The following is a 24,545-nucleotide window of genomic DNA, read 5'->3' as shown; positions in this document are numbered from 1 at the left end:
CAAACATAGCCCAGAAAATAAAAAATATTCGCCTCTGATTCTTGACCAGAATGAGAGTGGGTCAGCAAATGTTAGAAAAGTTGACACACAGTGATCGGCGCCAAACAGTGGGTGGTGTGTGTCTGTCTTGTTTCAGTTCGTGGCTTGTTATCTTCCACGAACGATAAATGTCATGCGTGTTGCATGAATGCAGACAGTTAAATGAGATGAGAATTATGGCTCGTGTGTCGATGATCGTTAAATTTTCCAAAGCCTGGTAATGTCCATATAAATATAAAAAAAACAAGTGCACTGCCAAATTTCTTCCACACGCCTAGATTCAAATACACATCGAATTCGTAAATTCAAAAAAAAACCTTTGTTCTTAAACTCATTACCATTACTCCTAATGTGGATTTACTGCTGGCTATGAGTTAATCCACTATAAGCCCAAATTACATTAATAGTTGAATAACAGTTTATTCAGTGGATTTTAATCCTTCTAAAACCCAAAAGTTGAGACCATTCGTGAAATATTGAGCTATTATGAAGCTAATTTCCCGCCGACATCACAAGACATTCAAAACAGACTAAGAAGTGGCATAAGAGTTAAATAAATGAAGGGTCATAACAGTAAATAAAATCCATATCGGAGTGCAACTTGAATAAAGTTAACAAGCAAAAACTTAGCAAAGATTATGTGCATGTTACTCTGAAAATTTAAAAAAACAATTGAATTAGAGGATTTTTGAAGACTCATTGTTTGTGTTGCAATTTTTCCCGTGTTACCAGAAAACTGTGCTATTTTAACTATCTTTTGTCTCAATCTAACAATTATCATCAAAACTTTGCAGAATCAATTCTCGAGTTTTAGTGAACCGATGAAGCTGGAAAATCAAGGTGGTCGCATGTTATTGATGTTGCTAGTGTGACTGGTGGTCGCATATTTGTTATGAACTATGGTGATGTACACTCGTTTTCACGACTGGTGGTCGCAAATTTGTTCTTAGCGAGCATTATTGATGTTGCTAGCGCGACTGGTGGTAGCATATTTGTTTTAGGCAAAAAAGGCGACTGGGTGTCGTAAATGTATCCAAAGAATGAAAGAGATAAGATGTGTCGTCAATGATGTGTGATGACTCAAATTTAAGGTGAAGATGAATCGAAGCCAAAGTTCAAATTTTCAAGAGCACGGATCTGGAGAACCAAACATCCGTTTAAGCTGAAAACTTAATCGATTGGTCACTAGCTGGTGGTGACCAATCAATTAGGGTTTCAGCTCAAACGGATGTTTTGTTCTCCAGATCCGTGCTCTTGAAAATTTGAACGTTGGCTTCGATTCATCTTCACCTTAAAATAAAAAAGATAGAGATATCGTAAATCAAAACAAGTAACAAAAGTGAAACAGTGCTATGAGTAAGTATTTCCATGAAATTACTGCGGATTTTAATTCTAGGGAGATGAAAGTCAAACGCTGAGGCTACTCTGTTGAACATGTTTTGCTGTCCATAAATAGCAATATTTTGTCCCAAGTTAGTTCGTCTTAGAGGTGGTCGTAACATAGGCGGCGAGTACTTACATCAATCTCTTCGAGAATCAACAGTTATCATCACTCTCTTTATGCCTCACTGTGAGTGCAGCGTTTAAAGACGTCTACAGTGATAGCTTGATAACCGATGTAAATAACGTCAAAGAAGTTGGCGATGTGTGAAACAACGTTTAACGAGCCATGCACCTCAATATTTTGCCCCCAGACGAAACTTGCCAAAAATGTCGAATTTCTTGGCTAGCATATACAATTTTAACGAAAACGCTATCTTTCTAAGTGGGCAGAATCACGAGAAATCTTCAAAATAAAAGTATCATGCTCACTTGTACCACCTAGTGGAAAAATCTCGAATCTGTCTAGTAGAATAATATAATCAATAATAATAATTATTATTATTATAGATCTTGATCTACTGAAAAGATTTGTCGAGAACGTTATCTTTCTAAGTAGTCAGGATCCTAAACTAATTGCAAAACCAAAGTTATATGATCACTAGCGCCACCAGGGGTCAAAATCTCAAATTTCATAGCCCAAACAAGGATAGTCTTTGAGCTACTGAACAATTTTGTCGAAGACGCCATCTATCTTAAAAATCATGATATCCTGAGATATTCGCAAAACAAATGGATTGATATATGGAATCGTATATGAGATTTGCTTCTTCAAATAAATAGGGTGATTTTAATGAAGCCCCGTACGGCCTTAACGTGGGCAACATTTAAATGCTACTCCGTGATTGATTAGAACAATTAAAGTTGCACAAAATTATAAGTCACTAACGGTACCAGATTCCCTTACGGTTCTCGGGGAAGGGAATTAATGTTAATTAGATAACAATTGTTACTATAGACCAAAAAATCATCTGGATCTCTACAGCAGTGACGGATTGGTTATTGGATTTCCTTTGATGTGTGATTCACTCTATTATATATTCACGCCTAATAGATTTCTCAAAAAGAAAATACTTTTGAATAAATTGTAAAATAGGTAATGCTAACGGACATCTTGCTCGGGATTCTGCAAAAATGCATAACAAAATTCGGTATCACTATCTTAGAGTCAATTGCACGATGACGTCAAAGTCTTTATTATTTAGATGTTCCTGACGTAAACCCTGTGAGAGTAATGACCACGATTTAATAAAAATCCAACTTATAATTCGATTACTTGACAATCACATTATTCAAGCATTTTATTGAAATTGAAGCAATCAAAGAAAAATAAAGTACATAAAGTACAGTTTTCTGATTAAAAATTGCAAATTCGAAGAAAATAAAATTTATTTTCTTTTATTTGACGATTTAAATGCCGAAAACTGCTTTTTTAGTTTTGATATACGCTCTATTTTTATTTGGGCCTTAAAACATAATTAAAGAGAAAATAATTCGACATAGTACGATTTAAAAACATGGTGGTAGAACAATCAAAGGGCCAGATATAAAAAGAGTCTTCAAACTCAACATATGTGCGTTTAATGATCCTTACTTAATTCTACAGTATTATGATAATATTTGATTCATAATGTCTTAGATTTAACGCGTATTAAACATCCTTGTGCCCAGCGCGCGTGCGCACTAGTTTCTGATGATACCAAGCTTTCTCAAGTCACCTCATTTAGGGTAACGGTCGTATTTTGGACCCCCTGAGGAAGTGATTTTACATTTTTGTCCCAATTAATTAATTGCACAGCATAACCAAGTCAAAGAACATACCAAAATGTAGAGAAAAACTTCCTCTACGAGATAAAAATGCCCATACGGTCATGTAGGATCCAAAAGACGTCAAAAATAATTGAATTGTGATGCACTGTTTTTCATTATTTTGGACACACCAATACATTTTGGACCCTCAAAGTATATATTTTGGACCCCCGGCATTTTTTTATCGTTTGGCGACAAAATCCACGGCACTTGTTGTATAATATGCTTGCCCATAGTCTAATCAATCGATTGACAATGGAAAAGCGGAGAAATTATACGCTTTTAGTTCAGAAATTAGAAAAATGTTTTTGTTTACATTTGAAAAATTTCTGACGTCTTCAATTTCTGTGTGTAACGTGTTGTAACGGTTGCATGGATGAACCGATTAAATTAAATTAATTTCAGATAAAATAAACACATTGTCTATGCACAAACGCTTGATGCAAGTGCGGAATGGTTCTATCTTTCCAAATGGCATGCGGATTGTATTAGTCTTTCGATTTAAACTGGAAAATTTGCAGGAAAATGGCCCAGGGGGTCCAAAATATATAGAGGTCCAAAATATATTGGTTACCCTATTCATCACACTCCTGAACACGCAATCGCCTTCCTGTTCAGCGCAACCATCATACCGGTAAGTGCTAGGCACGCTTCCCCGTTTTAAGTTCCTTCATTATCTCATTTTATTCCCTCTGCGATGTAATGGAGGTATACCCATGAATATGCACTACTACTGGACTGAACTATAACAGGGTCATATAGCATAAAAAGAATCTGTTCTAAATGTTGGGAAATTTGTTCCGCATAAATACTTTCAATAAGTTTTACTCTTTCCAAAGCTAAAACAATATTTTCTTCCAAAGGCATTCTTTGGTCTGAGCATGATGTGGCTATCATACAAACATGTTTTCTTATGTAAATACAGTGGGTGTAGAAAAAGAATAGCATCTGAATCGATGCGTTTTGTAATGCTGTCCCCTTGTTCAACTTACCCATACAATCCATGCGATTTCCGACCCGTGTCAACCATCGGTGCATGGCAGCAGGACTTATGCTTCCTTTTCGGTGGCATCTTCCCGAAGCCAAATGGTGGCGTGCTGCTCAACGAATGGATCCAATACCTACATGTAGGTAAGCTAGCGGCGCATGAAACCTGGGGCACGTGACTTTCCGTTACAAATTGCACCCTGCCTTGGCGCAATCCCAGGGGGGAATATTGCGCGAAGAGTTTACGGGTTGCTCTTCGTGTCGTTTCCACCTCATGACTGAGACCAGAGAGGGGACGATTTTTTCTTCAGTTATGGTTCGATGAATTTCTCCCTCAATTGATGCGCCGTGTCCTGGATGGGTGATTTGAAAGGGTGTACTTTTTTTTTCGTAGCCCATAAAGAGAATCCTGGCTGTGGAATCATGGTCGAGCCGGGGTTGAATCCGGACGGGTTTTGTGAAGAGGGTGCAAAGCATGTGTTGATGGTGACTAGTTTTTGATTGCCATTCAGGGAAGCCATTTTGATTAGGATGTGAGGTCCCTTAATTATACGATGACTTTGGAATTAAGGGCATGGGAAATGTTGTATAGTCGTTTCATAGCTTTAGGGGTTCGAGGGAATATATCATTGATATGAAATAGTTTATTGTAGCTTTTAACTAGTTAGCTGGATATTTTTACTAGAAAATAATGCATATAAAATGTATGTCCAAACTTTTTGCAACCTACAGATGACACGCAGGCTTTGTTCTTTGGCAGAGAGGTGTCATCCGCAAACAGAGGTTTTTGGCGTTCCTGAGGTAACTCAGGTAAGTCTGATGTAAAAATATTGTATAATATTGGTCCCAAAATTTTACCTTGAAGAACATCAGCTCTCACAGAAAGTCTTTCAGCCTTGGAGTTCTGATTATTACCCTGAAGTGTACGGTATGACATAACTTTGGATTATTCTATTTCCAATTCAAAAAGACACGGACACCGTCTTCAGCCATTTAGCTGCACAGACTGTAACTTAACACTGGACAACGGACAAGCATACTCCAGAAGCACAGCCGTGAAACATTCCAGACGAAAAGTTTCAATGGCTGAAGCGGTAATCAAATTCGCACCCCAAGATACGATGCGATTAAATGCCTGACGACATTAACCGCACGGCCACGAAGCCCACAACAATTTATATTGGAAAATTAAAGTTTTTTTTTGTTTTACAATCAAGACTTCATGCCAAACACTGTCGAATGCTGTATCTATGACTAGAAGAGCAAGACCAGTAGAATAGTCTCCAAATTTGATGGAAAAAATCAAATTTGTTACACGTATACGATGACGAGATGACCATGTCGAAATCCAAATGAATTTCCATTGATATGGACCATCGCTCTGTTCAAAATTATCTTTCAAAAAGTTTACAGATAGAGGAAAACCAGCTGATTGGACGATAGCTAGAAACTTTTGCAGGGTTTTGTCCGGTTTCAAAATTGGTACTACCATTTTTTTATTTGTCAGGAACAACTAAAAAAAGGTGTTAAATATATCAAATAAGCAGTTACTCTCTGGAAGTATCTTTATAAGTATGTAGAAAATTCCATCCATGGGTTCTTTGATTTTTTTTCCAATAATAGTTCTCACTTCTTCCAAATCAGTCTCCCAGGAATTTCCAAAAACGTTCTCTAGATTGAGAATATTTTCGAAGTCCTGAGTAACTTGATTTTCAATTGGACTAGTAAATCCTAAATTAAAATTGTGCGCGCTTTCAAACTGCATAGCAAGTTTTTGAGTTTTTTCGCAATTAGTTAGTAATAATTTGTTTTCCTCTTTCAATGCCGGTATTGGCTCCCAAAGAGGCTTAGAGCCAGTAGGGCTTAGAGCCAGAATCCAATTGAGGAGTATAATTTTCAAAACTTTTGTTTCTGAATTGTGAAACACGTTTCTTGATTTCTTTCTACAAATCCTGCCATATAATTTTCATAGCATTATCGCAAGTGCGTTGAAATTGCCTTCTCCTCACGTTTTTAAGACGGATCAAGAGTTCAAGATGATCGTCTATAATCACGGATTCGATTTATCGCACATTTTGGAATTGCAATGCTCCTGGTTTCAATAATAAAATTTGTTAAAGTTTCAAGAGCCTTGTCAATATCAAGATTTTTTTTTGTTCGATACTCTACCAGGGAAATTTCGGATACGGCCGTTATCGTAACGGACATTTCCGTTCATTTGCCTAGCACGAGCCTCGACGACTCGCCTACGCGAATAGAAAGCCCAAAAGTTTGACTTATGATTGCCCCCACAGTTTGTGCATATAAACTTATCGGTATCTTCCTTCACTGGACAGACGTCCTTAGCGTGAGAAGAATCTCCACAAACCATGCATTTAGCATCCATGCGGCAATGTTTTGCACCATGACCCCACTTTTGGCACCGACGACGCTGAGTGGGGTTCAATTTCCTCCAGGTTTCTGGAAATGATCTCATGTCACACGGACGTCGAACATAAGTCTTACTTTTTCTAAAGCTTTAATATTAGTCAGCTCTTTTTTGTTAATGTAAACTAAATAATATTCTTGAGAAAGCCTTTTCCGAACAATGCCAGATTGGGTTCTCTTTTTCATAATGATTACTTGGACTGCGATAAATCCAAGTAAATCATTTATTCCATTTTTGATCTCTTCAGGTGACTAATATTCACTCGAGAGACCTTTCAAGGCGGCTTTAAACAAACGTTCAGTTTTGTCGTCATAAGTATAAAATATGTATTTCTTCTCTTCAAGATGTCTGTGAAGAAGTTCGCGATTTTTAAGAGTTTCCTGCAAAACGCGACAGTCTCCTTTCTTTGCGATTTGGAAGGAAACCTTGATTCCCCTGATGGAGTTCAAGATCTCCTTCCTAAACCCCCAAAATGGGACAACTGACCACGATAAGCGGCACTCTTTGCTTCCTCATTTGAATCAAAGAGCCTGAGCTAGAGACTGCTACGATTTGGTGTTCGGGAAATTTGTCTAGAGCACCGAATTGCTCATTTCGAAGCAATTATCAACATTATCCATTTCACTTTTGGAAGAAAGTTCGCATTCCGGAGAAACGTCCTCTCTTCCATTCTTACCACGTTTAGTGACAGTTTTAAATCCCACTTTTTCGGAAGGAAGTTGTGAATTCAATTCGTTTGAATTCGTTTTGTTCGTGGTTGCAACATTTTCAGTTAATATACGAAAGAAGAAGTGACCTTCTAAGAGGTTTTTTCCAAGACAGTGTCCAAGGAGGATTAACACCCCTAGCTTTCTGTGAAATTTGAATATTTTATTGTAAATGACGATTATAAACTCATTATTTGTCTTCAAAACGTGAGGAGAAAGCAATTTCAACGTACTGTCAACGATCGTACTGGACAAATAAAAAATAAATCTCACAATTAGATTTTAGTTTTAAGTTTCTTGAAAATTGTAAAAAAAAGTCGTTTCCGGTGTTGAGAAAGGAAAACCAAAATATCATTAATCAATTGCAAAAAGGCCCTTAAAGAGTAATTTCAATTTAAGATTTACTAGTTCAACTCAAGTTACCGTAAAACGGGGTAACTTTGAAAATGCGGGTAACTTTGATAGTGCGAGATCCACAACATATTAAACGAAATAACGAAGTTTGTGTTAATCAGTTAAGCAAAACGAAGGCGAAAGTAAAAAAAAAAGTAAAAATTTATACGATTTTAGCATTTTTGCAACGCTTACAAACAATCTGTTCTACGATCACTATTTGATGAAGTCATAATGAGTTCGTCACTTATCCTCGACAGCCTAGTTATAGTAGAACATGAATTCGGTCTCAAATCTCTTAGCGAAAACCATTTTTACAAACTGGGACCATTTTTGTAATGTAAGTCAGAAATTTCCATATAGCTTTAAACGCCTAGAGGTATGCAACGCCCTATAAATGTGCAGTAATACATTCAATTTTGTTCGATTTTTACAGAAGATTAAGTATACGAAAGCCCCTGTAGGTAAACCGCTCGATGACAAAAATGCTTCAGAACCTTACAATCAGAAACGGTTAAAATATAGATTTTAAATTCACCCTAGGTCATGGCCAGCAAACCTATTCAAATCCGCAACTATTCTAACGAAACCGAATTCCGTATCCATCCTCCTATCATCGGTCTCATCTTTTCCAAATTCCCATCGAACATTCATGCAGGACATCAAACCCTCACCTCACCACCAATCGGCTTGCTAGTCTGTGAAAAGTGCTCCGAATGATGGTGGTACTCTCGGAAAAAGCCGTTGACTCTCAACGTTCGAGGGTTTCTAGTCACTGAATCCCCTCCTATCTACCTACCTTCGAAAGCTCCGCGCCCAACTGCTGCCTTTTGGATAAGTTATGAATGCAGACGATGCCGGTGACGACAACGACCGGTGTTTTGTCTGCTGCTACGATTTTCATAATAATATGCGGTACCCTCATCCGAAGGGTGAAAAAACGAATTTAAACCAGAAATGAAAAAAAAACTCACACAACAAAACATCACATCACACAAATCAGCTCATCCATCCTCGGTCCGAGCCGTTGAACCGTGCGTAGAATGAAGTCGAAGTTCGTTGTTTTTTATGACACTGCCGTCACCATTCCCGCCAGCAGGCACCCTTCGTCGAATGAAGTCGTTGCCATTGCATTAATTTTTAGCTTTTCCATGAACGTGAGCGAAGAATTTTTCTATCAGTTCATTGAACAGATAGCAATTAATCAGAATGTTGAAGGCTAAATAGGATCCTAAAACCTATTTTATCCTAATTTTGGTACCAAACGCTCAAGCTAAAGCCACAAACATATATTAACTTATTGTTTAATGCTTCATATTTATTCGAGTAGAAACAGTATATTTTTCCGTTTTTTTTAAGATTAAGTCCACGTCTTTAAATTTAAACACAAATTTCGATATTCGTATGCCTCAAATTAGTCAAAAGCGAGATAAAAAGTTTTCAAATTGTAGTACTTCACTAACACTTTGGATATTGATTGTTTCTGACGTTTGAATACTTTTAATTCAAGCGAGAAGTACATTCAATACAACTTAATTTTGATTTTTTTTAACAAGTTGGGATTTTATGCTGATATTGTTTTGCTTACTATTCTAAGAAAATATCCGAGACCTAGTGGTGATTTATTACTCATTTTTGGATGAAAATTTCAATTATTCGTTCTCGTTTCTGTCATTTTCGATGGTTGAATGAAACCTGTTAAACCGTCTTCAGTGTCGTGTAGTAGACTCGACTTGAAGAATGATGGATTTCTATAAATTTATTTTTAAACTAGGTATGAAGTCATAATTCTCTTCCAAAGAGATTGTTTCGCTTCTACACATCGAGCTCACAGTTAAGTAATTTTCAATTTGCGTCGTAAAATATTGATCCGATATAATAAACCTTTGAACACATGCTAGTTTACGAATTTTGATTGGTACTTCTAGTTGAATTGATTCTTGAAAGCTAATAACTATTCATAATAGTTACACTATCACGGGTCATTTGTATTTTAATTTGGAATAGAGTGATTAACAATCGTGATTAGGGGACCCATAATAGTGTAAGCAATGACAGATTTCTTAAAAGGTTCCAATTGTATCTAAGCTTGAACTTACTCTTCGATGGTAACCTCTGGACTCCATTTTGCAATAAATCACAACCAATCACGCTCTGGCTCATGACGAGTGTAAAGCTAGATAAAGAAAGAGAATGGCATACATAGGTTTCTCGCTGGCATTCCAGCACACAGTATTCAAACAATCCATCAAGGTAAAGTCAGTACCAACGGTCAAACTCGCATTCCATGCTCTTCGTCCCCACTCAAGCTGTGTAGTAGAGCAACGAGTGATTGGTTATCTAGTCCATCACCCCCCAGAAAAGATATTCTCCACGCAAGAAATGCGAATCACGAATAAATAACGAGAAATAGAGCGTACTAACACCGTCGAAACGGGAGAGAATTGAGAGACTTGTGAATGGCTCCGCCCATTTTTTGTTTTCATCGGGTGAAGCGTGAGAATAGCTTATGTACAGAGAGCATGAACGGAGCAAGAAGGAGAGTACAAAATTATGAGCAAATCGAGAGAAAATGAACATCAACAATAAAGTTCATTGCAGTCACGCAGAGATTGTAACCGTATTTCTTGTAGTGATAACATTTTTTACAATAGAAATTTCAAGTTATTACTTTAAAAATAAATTAATTCTTTTTCATCACATCAACTTCTTCTTCTTCTTGGCAGAACGTCCTCACTGGGACAGCGCCTATTTCTCAGCTTAGTGTTCTTATGAGCAGTTCCACAGTTATTAACTGAGAGCTTTTGTTGAAAACAGCAACGAGGAACACCGATCTTTTAGCAAGGAAAAGAAAACACACTGTTGTTTCCTTTAGCCTATGCTGCAAAACTAGAATTTATTGAGCAATTAATCATAATTCTTACATTTTCATATTGTATACATCCTTACATCAGTGCTGTCGCTTATTTTCATGATCACTACTTTGATCTACTTTGACAACACGGGTGCGAAACAAAAACCGAAGAATGACAAAACACAACATACATAATCTGACAAGGTGCAGGGGTTCACAAAATATTTCTCACGTAACAGCTTTCTTTGCCAAAGTTGCCATTTTTGCATTTATATATCATGTGGCAGGTACGATGATAATCTATGCCCAGGAAAGTCAAAGAAATTTCCTTTGCGAAAGGATCCTGATGGACCGACCGGGAATCGAACCCAGACACACTCAGCATAGCTTCACTTTATAGCCGCGGACTCTAACCGCTCAGCTAAGGAAAGCCCTAAGGAATTTCACCATAGATCAATCACAGGAAGTTCTTCAAAATTTATTGCACAAATTCTTTCAATAATCACTTCACAAGCCACTCCCAGGATTGCTCTATTTTTTTAAGGAAATCTTCCAAGTAAAAAAAGACACAACACGTTAATGCTTGCAGTGGACGATTTTCCCTTTGAAGGAACTACCACAATAGACAACGAACTAGCATGCAACGCCCAGTGGCATAGTCGAAATACAATTCTGACTCTTTTTAATGTATTCGAATCCTTTGAGCAGAATCTCAATAGAGTAACGTAAAAGTAGGTTGGAATACCTTGTACCTTTTAATTGCGCCTTAAATACTTAACTTTGACAGATACGCGTATTTCGACTACCACTTGCAGTCTTCTTCAGTGTCAGTTACTCGTATCCACTGACGATATGTTTTCCAGATTGAAGCGTGAATCGAATCCACACCCCTTGACTCGATGCAGCTAAATGCTTGGTAACACTAACCGCACGGCTACGAAGCCTACTAAGTAATCCACAATAACACCAAATAGCCCTGAAGATTCTTCAAGATTCTTCTTAAATTCCTCCAGAACATTCACATATAATTTTTCTATGAATTTTTGCAGGAATGTTTCATGAAATCGCGTCTAAATTATTGTTTTTATTTTCGATTCCAAGGATACATTTTGTAATTATTCATGTTTTTTTTTAATTCCTGGTAATTCTTTAAGTAGGTACCTATTAATGAATAACCAATGTTAAAACATTGGAGCAAATGTGGAATAAAATTATCAATTATTTGAGACAAACATCGTCGCAATCTTTTATTGTCACGAAAACAGGTCATATATTGAGGCCAAGGTAAATTAAGTTTATTGAAACAAATTTATAAGTAGGTGGATCCAAGTCACCTGTGAAGCATTTGAGCTACTGCGTAAAAAAAAGTAGTAGCTTCTCGATTATATCACGGATCTAAAAAGCAAAGCGTGATATCATTTCCTGTCATATAGTTCTAATGTTAAGCTCCAGACAACATAACCGAAATGAAATGAAAAGCACGTAAGAGTTGGTGTTGGTTGTTAAGGGTTATTTTTCAATGTAAAATGTATGCACTTTGTTCGATCATTGTGGCATGATAAAATTGAACAGAAAACCGAGCTTAATTTGAGAGTGATAAAACGAAGCGATAATTACACGAGCAGTGATAGAATCGAGAAACTACTGTATGTTTTTAGCAAAATATTTAAAACATAGTTTTACCAAAATAGGATGATGTTGTAGGATAGTGTTGCCTAACACAAAACATCTTGACATCAGAAATGATTCAAACGATACTAGAAAAGATTATTACCAGCCTAAAAAAGTCAAATTTTGCCCTCACTACACTTATCTAGTTAAAGCATACAAAATTTTCATTGCTGTAAATTAGCACATTTTTGCTGATATTTGTAACCGTTTGGTTACAAAATCTCATGATTGGTTTTTAATTTGTGCATGTTGTTGAAAAACTGTAGTGTTTTTATAGATTTTGTTAGTGTTGGGTTAGTAGAATTAGTAGGATAAAATGTTTGTGATAGTAGGATAAGCAGATGGTAATTACATGTTTTGTGGAACATAGTGGGGCTCGATGGTAGAAAAGGGCGAAGAAATCAACTGTGGTAAAATGGGCGAAAATAGAACTGGATGGGTGGTGAGCGACCTACAAGGAAGGATCATGGAGGGATAAGGAACGATTGGAAAACTGGAAGGAAAAGGAGGGCTTTGTAAGACTTGGGGAGCCAACCATTGCTCATTAGCAATCCGGCGTCAGTGCTAGTAAGTCGTGAGTGAGTTGAACCATTTGTGAAACGGCAGTGAACGACCAGTAGTGCCAGCCATAGTTCGTTCAGGTAAATCTGCGAAGGCGAAATACCTGGAGACTTTATTTTAATATGCCTCTGGTCTTCAGGACCTTTTTTCTTGCTTTTGCGTAATCTTTGATTACCACAGCCTCACGCTGCACGATAGGTCAAGCTGAGTCTTGAACCTGTGCTCTCCGGCTCCGTATCCGCCATTGAGCTTCTTCTCGAACCGCACGGTTCTAATCGCAAAGGAAAACCTTTCTCGGCGTGGCCAATACGGTCTCGCCCGTGGTCCGTCGATAGCGTCAACGAAGGGAACGCCGTAGACCCCCAAGCTACGTTAGTAGCCGTACAGTGGCAAGCCGCCATTGTACCCGGCCAGAGCAATCCGCTATTGCTTTGTGCGTGCCCAAGCCAACCGCCATCTTCCAGAAGACCAAGAAAACCGAACCAACTCACCAGAACATCAAGCCACGGAGCCATCTGCGAGCGCTCGCCAACGTCGTCCAGCAACACCGGTACGTACCGAACAACGGAAATCATCTAGCCCTAGAATTGCCCTTTTAGACCACAATAGCCCAATAAATCCTTACTTGTAAAGTTCAATAAATCCCTTTAGTTTCAACCCACATTCAAGTTCATCCTAATCTTTAAGAATTCCATAGTTTCTGCACCCGTTGTTCCGCGTAGCCCCTCCGAATTACCCAGTAGCATGCCGACCCTGCGACACAGTTCAGGGGTCTCATGCTACTGAGCTAGTTAACCGGGAGTCTTGGTTCTGCCGTGAGCCTATAGAGCAGCATCAGCGTGAGTCTCAGTTAGTCTCATATTCTTCCATCCTAATTTATTATTATTATTACTGATCATTCAGAAAAGTGAATTTTGATGGTAGTAACAGTTGTAATGTTGAACATTCAGCTAATTATTTGCAATTTGCTGTTTAATCAGTAGTTGGGATTTTTCAAATCTTATTTCTTTCCAGCAATCACTTAAAATGAAAAATGAAGCACCCAAATGCAAAGTAGTGTTAGTGACATTTTGGTCGGTTTCGAATTCCATGTCAAATCGATCAGTTACACTAACTCGACCATCTTTGATTTGCATTTGCACATGTTTTCGGTATGGTAGTGTTTTCCATAGATAAATCAATCATTTTGACTCAAGAATAACTTTTGAAAATGGCCTAGGAGTTTTTGCATGCAATTCATTCAAAAAAATATAGTTTCAAAATTGTTGACTTTAGAGACAAATGCTCTATATGGAGGAATTGCAGTAAAACGTTTGGAAAACAAAAAACGCACAGATTTTTTTTTCCATGAACAATTAATCAACAAACTCAAGTTTTAAATTTCACAAAAACCCCATTTTTAATATCTTTAAGATTCATAATGACGAAATTTTTAATAAAAAGTTTTTCAAAGAACAACTTTTGGCCCTTTTTCAAAAAAAAAAAAGTTTTATGTCAAAATAAGTTGGTACGTTTTGATGATAAATAAAAATATTGGAATTATTCCATAAATATAATCATGATAAGCTCTCTAGGAGTAGCCATTTTCAAAACATTTGAAGTTTGATACTAACAATTATTACCTCAATAATAAAATAACATTTTCATTAGTAATTCGCGATTTTTATCAAGTACAATAGGTTTTCGAAAGTATAAGCCATTATTTTCTCTGTACTGAATTATTTTACTTGATGGAGAATTGCAAATAACTAATGGAAATGACCTATTTTAATATTTAAATAACACATTTTTGCATTATACTTAAATCAACTCGAAAATGGCTACTTCAAGAGAGCTTATCATGATCGAGTAAGGAGAGTTAACTGTAGTTTCAAGATTCTTCGAAATAAATCAATAAATAGCAAGGAAAAGCTCTGTTGTGTAATTTAATAATCTCAAGACTTAATGATAAAAAAAATAGGACCATATTTAAAATAATCAATCAATTAATGTTTTATACTTACTAAACATCTCCTTGAATTGGATTATCAAACGGAACACAAACTTATTCAAATCAATCACAAATACTCGATTTTTCACATTACCGACAACTCTAGCCAACAAGGTATAACGAATGTGAAAAACTTTTTTGTTTGGGAAGGTTCTCGTTTGAGAGATAGAACAAGGAGAACAAATATGGTAAGCACAAAAGTTTTTTTGTTATTTTTAAACTTATGTTTAGATTTAATTTTGCACAAACAAAGTTTTAGTTTGGTGACGGATTTTTCGAAAGCTCAAGCGATATACTGTTTATACTGTTCTGGCTAGCTTTGTACTGCCCCAGAATTTTAACTTTTATTGCAGAGTAATGCACTATTGGCCAAACTATGGCACTCTAGACCACTATCAATACCTTTGTGATCATTTGTAGCATACATTACATTGAGATTTTTTATAAATCTGTAAATTTTCATGTGAATGGTATTTTCGATCTCACAAACACATAAGATTCCTGGATAAATACAATAGTGAAAGGATTGTGTAAATCAATCAAGCAAACTCGTGAAGAGTAAGCCTCAATACTTGAAATACACTTAAAAAATGAAAGATATATTCGATATTGTTTGAACTACTTGATTTTAAAATCATAGCAGAGCTTTATTTTACATTTTGCTCAAATATCAATACTCAAATCAAACTACTCTTGAAAAATGCAATCTTTTAAAGTAACGCAACAGTCATTATCTGAACGTATCATTATGCTGAATACTAGGGTAAAAGCACCGTTTTTGGCCAGCCTAAGAGAAAATGTCAATAAAAATTAACTGAGAAGCCGTATTTATACTACTTATATGTCAAATGCAAGCTTTCAATTCATATTATGTGTGTAAATATTAAAACTGAGCTAAAACCATTTTCTCGCTTTGAAAATCCCGTTGGTCAATATAGGCCAATGGAACCAGTTTCGGCCAGAGATTTATCTTCGGTTCCTAAATTGGCCAAATGTGGTCAAATTAGGAGTGCCTGGCCAAATTAGGTGTATGAGAGTTAAAATGATAAGGAAAATGATTTTTTTCTTATGTTTTGAATCAATTTTGACGAGTTAATGAATTATGCTCCATCATGTGAATCTGACCTACTGAACACAAAATGTTTCATGCTGATTGGCTATGTAAAACGGTGTATAATCTACTATGGCTAAAACTGGCGTATGGCCAAAACCGGTGCTTCTACCCTATTATCCCGAACATTGAATGACATTGCCCCATGATAACGAAATTCGAAGTAATGCCATTCTATGAACTGGTATTCGGGGGAATGGAATTCAGAGGAGAATAATTTAAAAAAATCTTAACTTCACGTTTGTGTTATCAGAAAATCTTGAATTGTTCTGTGGCCGTATCGGTAAGTTTATGTTCTAAAACAGGGTTTGAATCCTACACAAACTGATGACTTATTTTAAACTTTCATTTTTTTCGATCGCAAACTGTGCCTGTGAAGTCAAGACTCACCCACTGCTATAATCAGTGAAGACGAACGAAATTAAATCATATTCTATTTCATTTTATTACATACCCTGCTAAGCATAACCTAACAACTATCCATAATATTGTTGTAAACTAAGATTGTACGACATTTCCCAGAATGACGTTCCCCAGAACGACATTCCCCAGAACGCCATTCCCCAGAATTGGACATTCCCCAGAAATCCATTCCCCAGAATGGGACATTCCCCAGAAAAAAATTACAAGAGATCTTTGAGGTGTTCAAATCCAGGAAAATGGTAAATAGTAAATAGTGAATGCATCTAACTGGAAAATTCGAGGAAAACCATAATTTCCATAGGTAAAACATTTTTGTGTTGTTTTTTTTTTTTTTTAACGGTAGGACTTTCGGTTTGTTGCAGTCTTTCATTTATTGAATGGAGAATATTTAAATCAAAAATTCTTTAAAATTAACCACCTATGGTCGGAAATGTAATTCGAACCATTTGGACGATTTTTATATTTCTGACAATTTTCTCTTCGTAAAAGTTAAAATTTAGCGTGACATAATATGTGTACCATCCCTAATTATTTAGACAATAAACCTGGGAAGAACAGCATATGTTCAAAAGAAGGGAGAATATGCCATGAAAGCCGAAAAACAAATTACATTAATTTACTTTGTGACATATCACACTACACCAATCTCCCTTTGAAAGTACAATTAGAAAGAACAGCTAATTTTAAAAGAAGGAAGAATAACTATGAAAACAAAAAACAATAGCTTGGATCAAGTTTGATCATAAAACACAGTATGGCATATGTAGGAACAGCTTATGTTAAACGGTTGAGCTACTTTTCCTCGAATGTCGGTTTCCCAAATGTCGTTTCCCCGAACGCCAGTTCCCAGAATGCCAGTGCCCCGAACAACCCGTTTCCCCGAATAGCCTAGTTTCCGAAAAGTTTTTAGCTCTTATAATTATCATAACTTTTGTGTTTTGAGGTGGTAACGAACCGGTCATGCACCCTTCTTCACTTGATTGGCGGTTCTTTCGAGTTTCACCATCATTGGCATTTTTGGCAAGATATATTTAGTCGAGGATGACGTTCAAATCTATATTATCTTCTTCTTTGCTTATCATTCATTCTAGTTCAGCACCCAGTCCTTAAAGACTATTCTTGCACCTGTTTGAACTGTATCACTATTCGGGGAAACGGGACATTCGAAGAAGTGGCATTCAGGGAAATGATATTCAGGGAAACGACAGTAGCACAATTATGAAACTAATTAAGACACAATAAGGAAAATTTTTAAACAGCAACTGCTCCTAAGATTATGGTTGGGTCTGCCGATGAACCACTTAGCCACAAAACCACCTCTTACCCCCTTCGTGATTTTTTGATCGTACAAACTTTTTAAAATTTGTATGCCACACCCCCCCCCCCCCCCCCCCCCCCTCTCCTACCATAGAAGACCAAGTGATTTATGGACGGCAGCTTAGATGGTTAGCCTGAGAAAAAGGAAGCAAACACTCGCCGTTCAAAAAATGTTTTAACTCAATTCTGATTTTATTCGCTTGAGATCCATAATAATGAATTTGACAAAATAATATTTTGGGTGAATTGACGTCTGTGTCCGGAATTCGAAGCTTCTGGGAATTCGAATGAATTCAGTAGGTACATTTCTTAATGACAAAAAACTAAACTACCAATTTTTCCACTCTTTACAAACGTATAAAACCCATTCTGGGGAATGTCCTATTCTGGGGAATGGTTTTCTGGGGAATGTCCCATTCTGGGGAATGGATTTCTGGGAAATGTCCCATTCTGGGGAATGGGTTTCTGGGGAACGTCATTCTGGGGAATGTCGTTCTGGGGTTTGACTTTCTGGGAAATGTCCTACAACCGTAAACTAATTTGGTTACACGATGAAATTGGCTCCGTAATGCCTTATAGCACTTGCACTTATGAAAAATCTGTTAATTGTGAAACTTTCGAGTCTGTAAGAGCCATGTGTCATTGAAAACATTTGAGCATGCTTAACGGTATAAGAATTACTCATTAATATATGAAAAAATAGTGTCTCCAAAAGTTACTCCTCCAAAAGGGCCTAACTCCATATATTGTTGATCTGCACATTCAAAACTCCACCTAGAGGTTACAAATAACTTAAAACACCAAATTAAAACTAAATTTTGATGGTATATTTCTAATGATAATCACGGCCAATAAAAATCCATTTAAGGCTAAGTAGCCCGTCATTCGTTTTAGCATCAATGATGACTTTTCAGCTTGCATTTCAAAGTGATAAAACTCAGTCTTGATAGTTTATATTGACTTGAAAAAGTATCACTGTACGCGCTAACATGCATAAAGTATGCTGATACTTTTTCAGCTGTGTCAGAGCAAAACCAACTGATTTTCTTTGATTCGAAATCGTGAGATGACTTAGCAGCAATCATCAACGATGCGTACAAATTTCAATGACGGCCTACTTCGCCTTAAATATCTCAAATTTCCTTTGAACATGTGCACTTATACAATCAAAAGGGCGTAACTTCAAAACGGGCCCTACGATTTTTTTTTCAATTTTTTCCCAAACATGCAGCTTAGCTATAGAAAACGACTGGTGAGCACAGATTTTATGATGATTTTTTCTGATAATAACGATCAGGGGAGCACCGTGAATACGTTTTGTGCAGTCTCACAAGTTTCTTTGCCGTTACTTCACAGTTCGCCGTTGAAACATACAAAATCATTCAGATTGTACAGCAAAATATGTCTTTTTGCTTATTATGAACGCCGCTTATGTCCACAATTGGAATGTTTACAAACTTGACGTTTCCTATTATGGACTCTCCATCTGATTCCCATATTTTTGGGCTTGCTACCGAAGTGCCTATTATGGATCCACCCGGAAATGGTAATTATGGACCCTCTTGTGTGGTTCCATTAACAAAACTATTTAAATACCTGTATTTCGGCACATCAGACCAAATATTTTGTCTGGACCTACTGCCTAAAAATGAAAACGAAGTTCCCCCGGTTGATTTTTATAGGAATACGGTTGCTTTTAGTATTAATTTTATGTTTTTTTTTCTCTGTAGGGGCTCCATAATACGCAAAGGGTCCATGACCGGAATCAACTCCCTAGAAGTTAAAAAAAAAGAATGAAAACAGCTTTATTTCTTAGGTTAATAGCAATTATAAATAAAATTTGTTTCAATACAAAATAAATGGTTTGGCGTTGCTGTTGTGAACAACTAAAGAAACACTTTGAATTTTAACCAACGAAATGGCTCTTTCAAACTAGAGCTAGGGAAAGTGTACCAGTTATGGCCATAGTGGTTCCCTATTTGGCCATATGTGGCATTTTGATAACTTTCGCATATTAAATCTTTTTGAATGCTTTAACATCAAGACATATCTTAAATCTAACTGCTACAACACACATTTTTTTTAATTTGAAGACTTTAAAGTAACTACGTATGGCGAAATAGGGAACCACTATATCCATAACTGGTACACTTACCCTATTTTTCTCCGCGAAATGTTTGCTAGGTTACAGCAATGTTCCCTTTTGACTTTAGGGTTTTGATATGTCTATTAGGATGTCCCAAACTTGGGTGCTCAGCCTCCAAATAGTAGCTACGGATATTACAACCACACTTTTGTAAGGGAGAACTCTGAGAAATGACGTTTAGTGAATGCCTCTTCGAAATTTTTTTTATAAAAATGTGATTTTCTAGAGGAATGTCAAACAAAAATATATTGGAAATTGGATCACATTTGTATTATATTCTGCTAAAAAACTAAAAAAAAGTCACATTTCAGTTCGCAGTAAATCTCGAATAGCCCCAAAACGCATAAAATGAGGGGTATGATGTCTTCGGCAAAGTTTTTCCTTACATAGTTTCCCATCTTTAAGTAATTAAAGAATAATTCTAATGTTAAGTTCGATACCCACTTTTGATGATATAAAATAAAAAAGGAACTTAAAAACTCATAGTTTCGAACATTCAAAAAATCAGAGTGCAAGATTTTCGTGCAAAGCATACAGTGAATGATTTTTCCAGATATTTTTGACCCCAGGAAAAAAATATAAAAACTATGGGTTTTGTGAAAATTTGCAAAACTGAAAATATTTGTTTGACATAACTCACGAAAATCGGACTTTTTTCAAAAATCTCGGCATGGCAACCTCCAAGCGTCATTTCAGAGTAATTGTAATATCCTTAGCTACAATTTGGAGGTTGGGCACTTTAAAGTGATATGGTGGAAAATTGCGAAGTCACAATATTGATCGATGCTGCCTTCGTTTCTGTGGTGATCAAGAAATATTCTTCATACACGGCGCTCAAAAAACCCCGTAGACCATCCATAAAGAGGATCAATCAATTCCACAGACAATATGTAGGTCAAAAAACATGTACGAGTGTAATGAATATTATTAATTTTAGAACCAAGCTTGGGTTTCGATTGATTATTTAAAAATTATATTTCACTCGTGTTAGCTCTCACTTTAAATAAGTTGAATTAGTCAATCAGTTTAATTTCTTTTGCTTGTATTTACCAATAAAGTTTGTTAAACTTGAAACGCTTGAAACCGACCAAACAAAAGTTATATTTCATTATTACTAGAGCAAGACACGATAAAATAAGAAGTGGGCCATGAGGGTTTGAATTGGAACAATGTTGGACTAATTCGGACCATCTGAAGCGTTTTGGACATAAGATAGCAAGAAACTCTTTAACAGACAAAATATGCGTACTATCCTACTGAATTGGTATTTAACGAAAACATTAAATTTTCATGTCGTTTATCGTGCTTAAAAGATGTTGCCCAGACACTGTAATTGGAATAAGTTCCCCTGCATTCCAAGCAAATTTCATGATTGTGAACATTAGTGCTTTTTATTCGACATAAAAAAAAACAAGTCATTCTTTTTGGATTTAAGTGGTTCACAACAAGGATTGGTTCACCGTCGAATTATAGTTCTCCTCCCCATACCATTGACGCCCTTTTTCAGGTTAGCACGGACAGCACGAATCTTCCTTCTGGCCACAGTGTTATGACATTGCTTGCGTGTCATGCTGGTAACGATTCCCCCAGTCAATGGCACACGCCCTTAAGCCCCTTAAGCCAAACGAAAGTTGTGCGAGGGGTGCAATAAATTTTATTGAAACTGCTTCCCGATTTCCGGATTCAACGAAGCTGTCTCGAGTATGTCAGGTGAACAGCGCGCGCCGGAGTGTATCAATTTCATCCCAAATTGGGACACTTTCAACCCTTTACAGACGAGCTGGTGAAGTTTCGTCCGGTTTCGAGAGCTGTGCGACAACTAATAAGATTGTGCTTAACTTACAGCTCAGGTGACACGATGTTTCCTTACAGAGTGCAAGCGGGTATCCTTGAAATGCTCGGAGAAAGCAAGCTCCAAGGCGCAAAGTGTAAGACGATCTCTGATGCATGCAAGAGACGGCACGTGGACAAGCACGCGTCCCATGCAAGCCGAGTCGACTCGGAAACCGGCAGTTGGGAGGACAGGTGAATTTTATTCATGTAGCCTTGCTTGCATGTAGCGCGGGGTCTGAGATGACCGTTTTATTTTCTGTTTTTCTTCTGCTGCACCAATTCCTTCAATTTTATGGCTTTTCATTGTGGTTGCTTTTTCCTCCTTTCCTTCTTCCGGGCATCAAACTCGATCAGGTTAAGACCTACCCTCCGGTGTATCAATCCCTTATTTAATTCCGCAGCAATCTTAATTCCTGGTTCAAGCAAGAGCTAAGAAGCAGTTGTGCCGCCACTTCACAGTGGTCACAAACAATCAAGTCGAAAATCAAAGTGGATTTCTTCTAAATGTAATATTTTTCTTAGCTTTTTTAACAATTTGTTGAGTTTTGAATTTTGAATACTCTTTAAGTATGCCGTGGACAAGATTTTTTCCCAGCTATTTAAAATTTTAACTACAGTGAAACCTCTATGTGTCGATGTTCCTTGTCGACTCATGAAACCATACTAAAAACAAAATTAGTATGTTAGTTACTATGATGGTCAGCTCAAACAGCTTTTGAAAGTATTTAAGTTCCATGTTCGATATTCCATCGAAGTTTTGAATATCGATTTATATATACCCTAATATTTAGTCCAAAAGATAATGGCAAAAATACGTCAAATGTAGAAGTTCAGCAAAAATACAACCATATTTGTTATTGACCGACATTTGGTCCAGACCACTGTGCACTTCGGTCTCCTCGGGAAAAATTTGATGATATTTAATTTGCTCCGAAGAAAGAAGCCCCGGCTATTAACCTCGGTAGCGTGAAACGTTGCACGTCGTATCTGGAATCCGCAATCAGCAGACACTTTTCCCCAAATCCAAACATACCAGTTTTAGTGGAGCCTTTGAGCCTTCCGTCAGGCCAATGCTCCCTTCGATCGATCGGACCCATAACTCATCGATACTCATCTCGATTAATCAGGGTTCATCGCGATTCATCGCACCTTTCGCGTTTTGGTTGTAAACAAAAATATATGCGAGCAACGACGAAGAAAGGCCCAAATCAATGGACCATAAACAAGTGAGCCAGGGGATCATCCAAAGGGAAGTGCGAGGGTTTCAAAAAATTTATGATCACTTGAGGCCCTTTGCGAACACGAACGCGTGCCGACTGGCACAACGGCAGCACCTAACGCCTGACGCACGCCAAACCGATCTTTGGAAGTAAGCAAGGATCGTAGGGGCGGCAAAACCGGTTTTGCGTTAGGGATCTACCCCCATTCCGAGTCAGTCGGTGGCTTTTGCTGGCAATCATAAAAAGGATCCTTCCACGGTTCGGTGAACACATTTTTCAAATATCTGTGCGTGCAGTGATCCTTTCAGGTTCGGTTGGTTGGATGCGTTGATGATAGGCACTCGCCAGTTGCCTTTGTCGGGTGTCTTCTGCCTGAGGCAGAAAAGGACACTCATTTGGGATCGGTCGTTGGATTTTACAGTGCAGATTAAACGTTCTTCTTCATTTTCATGTATCTGGCGTGACATATCACCTGGGACAGAAACTGCTTCTCCACTTAGTATTCTTATGAGCACTTCCACAGTTATTAATTGAGAGCTTTCGTTGACAAACGATCATTTTTAGTTGACAGTTCCCGAAGATTCAATTTGCCCTGGGAATTCCAACTTCGACCAATGAGATACGGACCCGCCACCTTCAGCATGGTCATGCTGTATAGCTGCTCGTTTACCGATATGCCTGTTTGGATGCCTTTAATGTTTTCGAATATTTATGTTTACAGGTGTTAGGTGCAGTCCACAAATTACGTAACGCTGTAGCGGGGAGGGGGGTTTTACGGCTCATACAATAATTTTATTTTTATTCATATGTGAAGCGTTACGGAGGCGGGAGAGGTTACAAAATTGTTAATTTTAACGTTACGTAATAAATGGACGCTGCTATAAACAAAAAGGTTGATATAGGTAAAATGTTGGATGGATTTAAACATGCATATGAAATTTGATGCCTCCAAAACAATCCAGCGGTAGAGTTTGTTTTGTTTCATAAAATAATCTGGTTGGACATATCTATCGACTCTGATCAAATATGTTGTTATAATAAAATGCCAATACAGTCAGTGCTCGGGGTGATGGATTTCGGGGTAATGGTACATTCGGGAAATGGAATTCGGGGTGATGACATTCGGGGAAATGGTATTCGGGGTAATGGGGTAGAATCATTTGATTGATTCTGGTTACAAAAATATTGATTTTGGAAAAAAGTCTATCCTGATATTTTTTAAGCCAAGTTTTCTGCAAGTTTTATAAAAAAATCTTAAAAGTTTCTTAGTGAACTTTTCGTGGATTGAAAAAAAATCTTCACTGTTTCCATCATTGGTGAAACCCTCTCTAAACCACCAGCAGAATTTTTAGACAATTTTCAACTCATATCTATAGTAGTGATGGATAGCTGAGAAGATTCCTGGCAAAAAAATTCAACCCCTTTTTTTCAACGATCTTAAGTAAGTTGGCTCCTTAAACCTCAATAACAAATTTTTCAAAATATTCAAAAGAGATTCTAGAACTTATTGGACACCTAACCGATCGTTAGAAACATTCTTGGAAAAAACTTCTTGGATTCTACTGAAATCATAAGGAATACTTGGAAAAACTATTCAAATCTTGTGAAAACCTATAGTAACGATTCTCCACGAAATCTACATTAAATTTTTTTTTGGATGTTGGTAACTTTTTAAA

This window comes from Aedes aegypti, chromosome 3 (genome assembly GCF_002204515.2).
Source record: "Aedes aegypti strain LVP_AGWG chromosome 3, AaegL5.0 Primary Assembly, whole genome shotgun sequence".
Taxonomy (NCBI): domain Eukaryota; kingdom Metazoa; phylum Arthropoda; class Insecta; order Diptera; family Culicidae; genus Aedes; species Aedes aegypti.
This window is presented reverse-complemented; position numbering follows the sequence as displayed.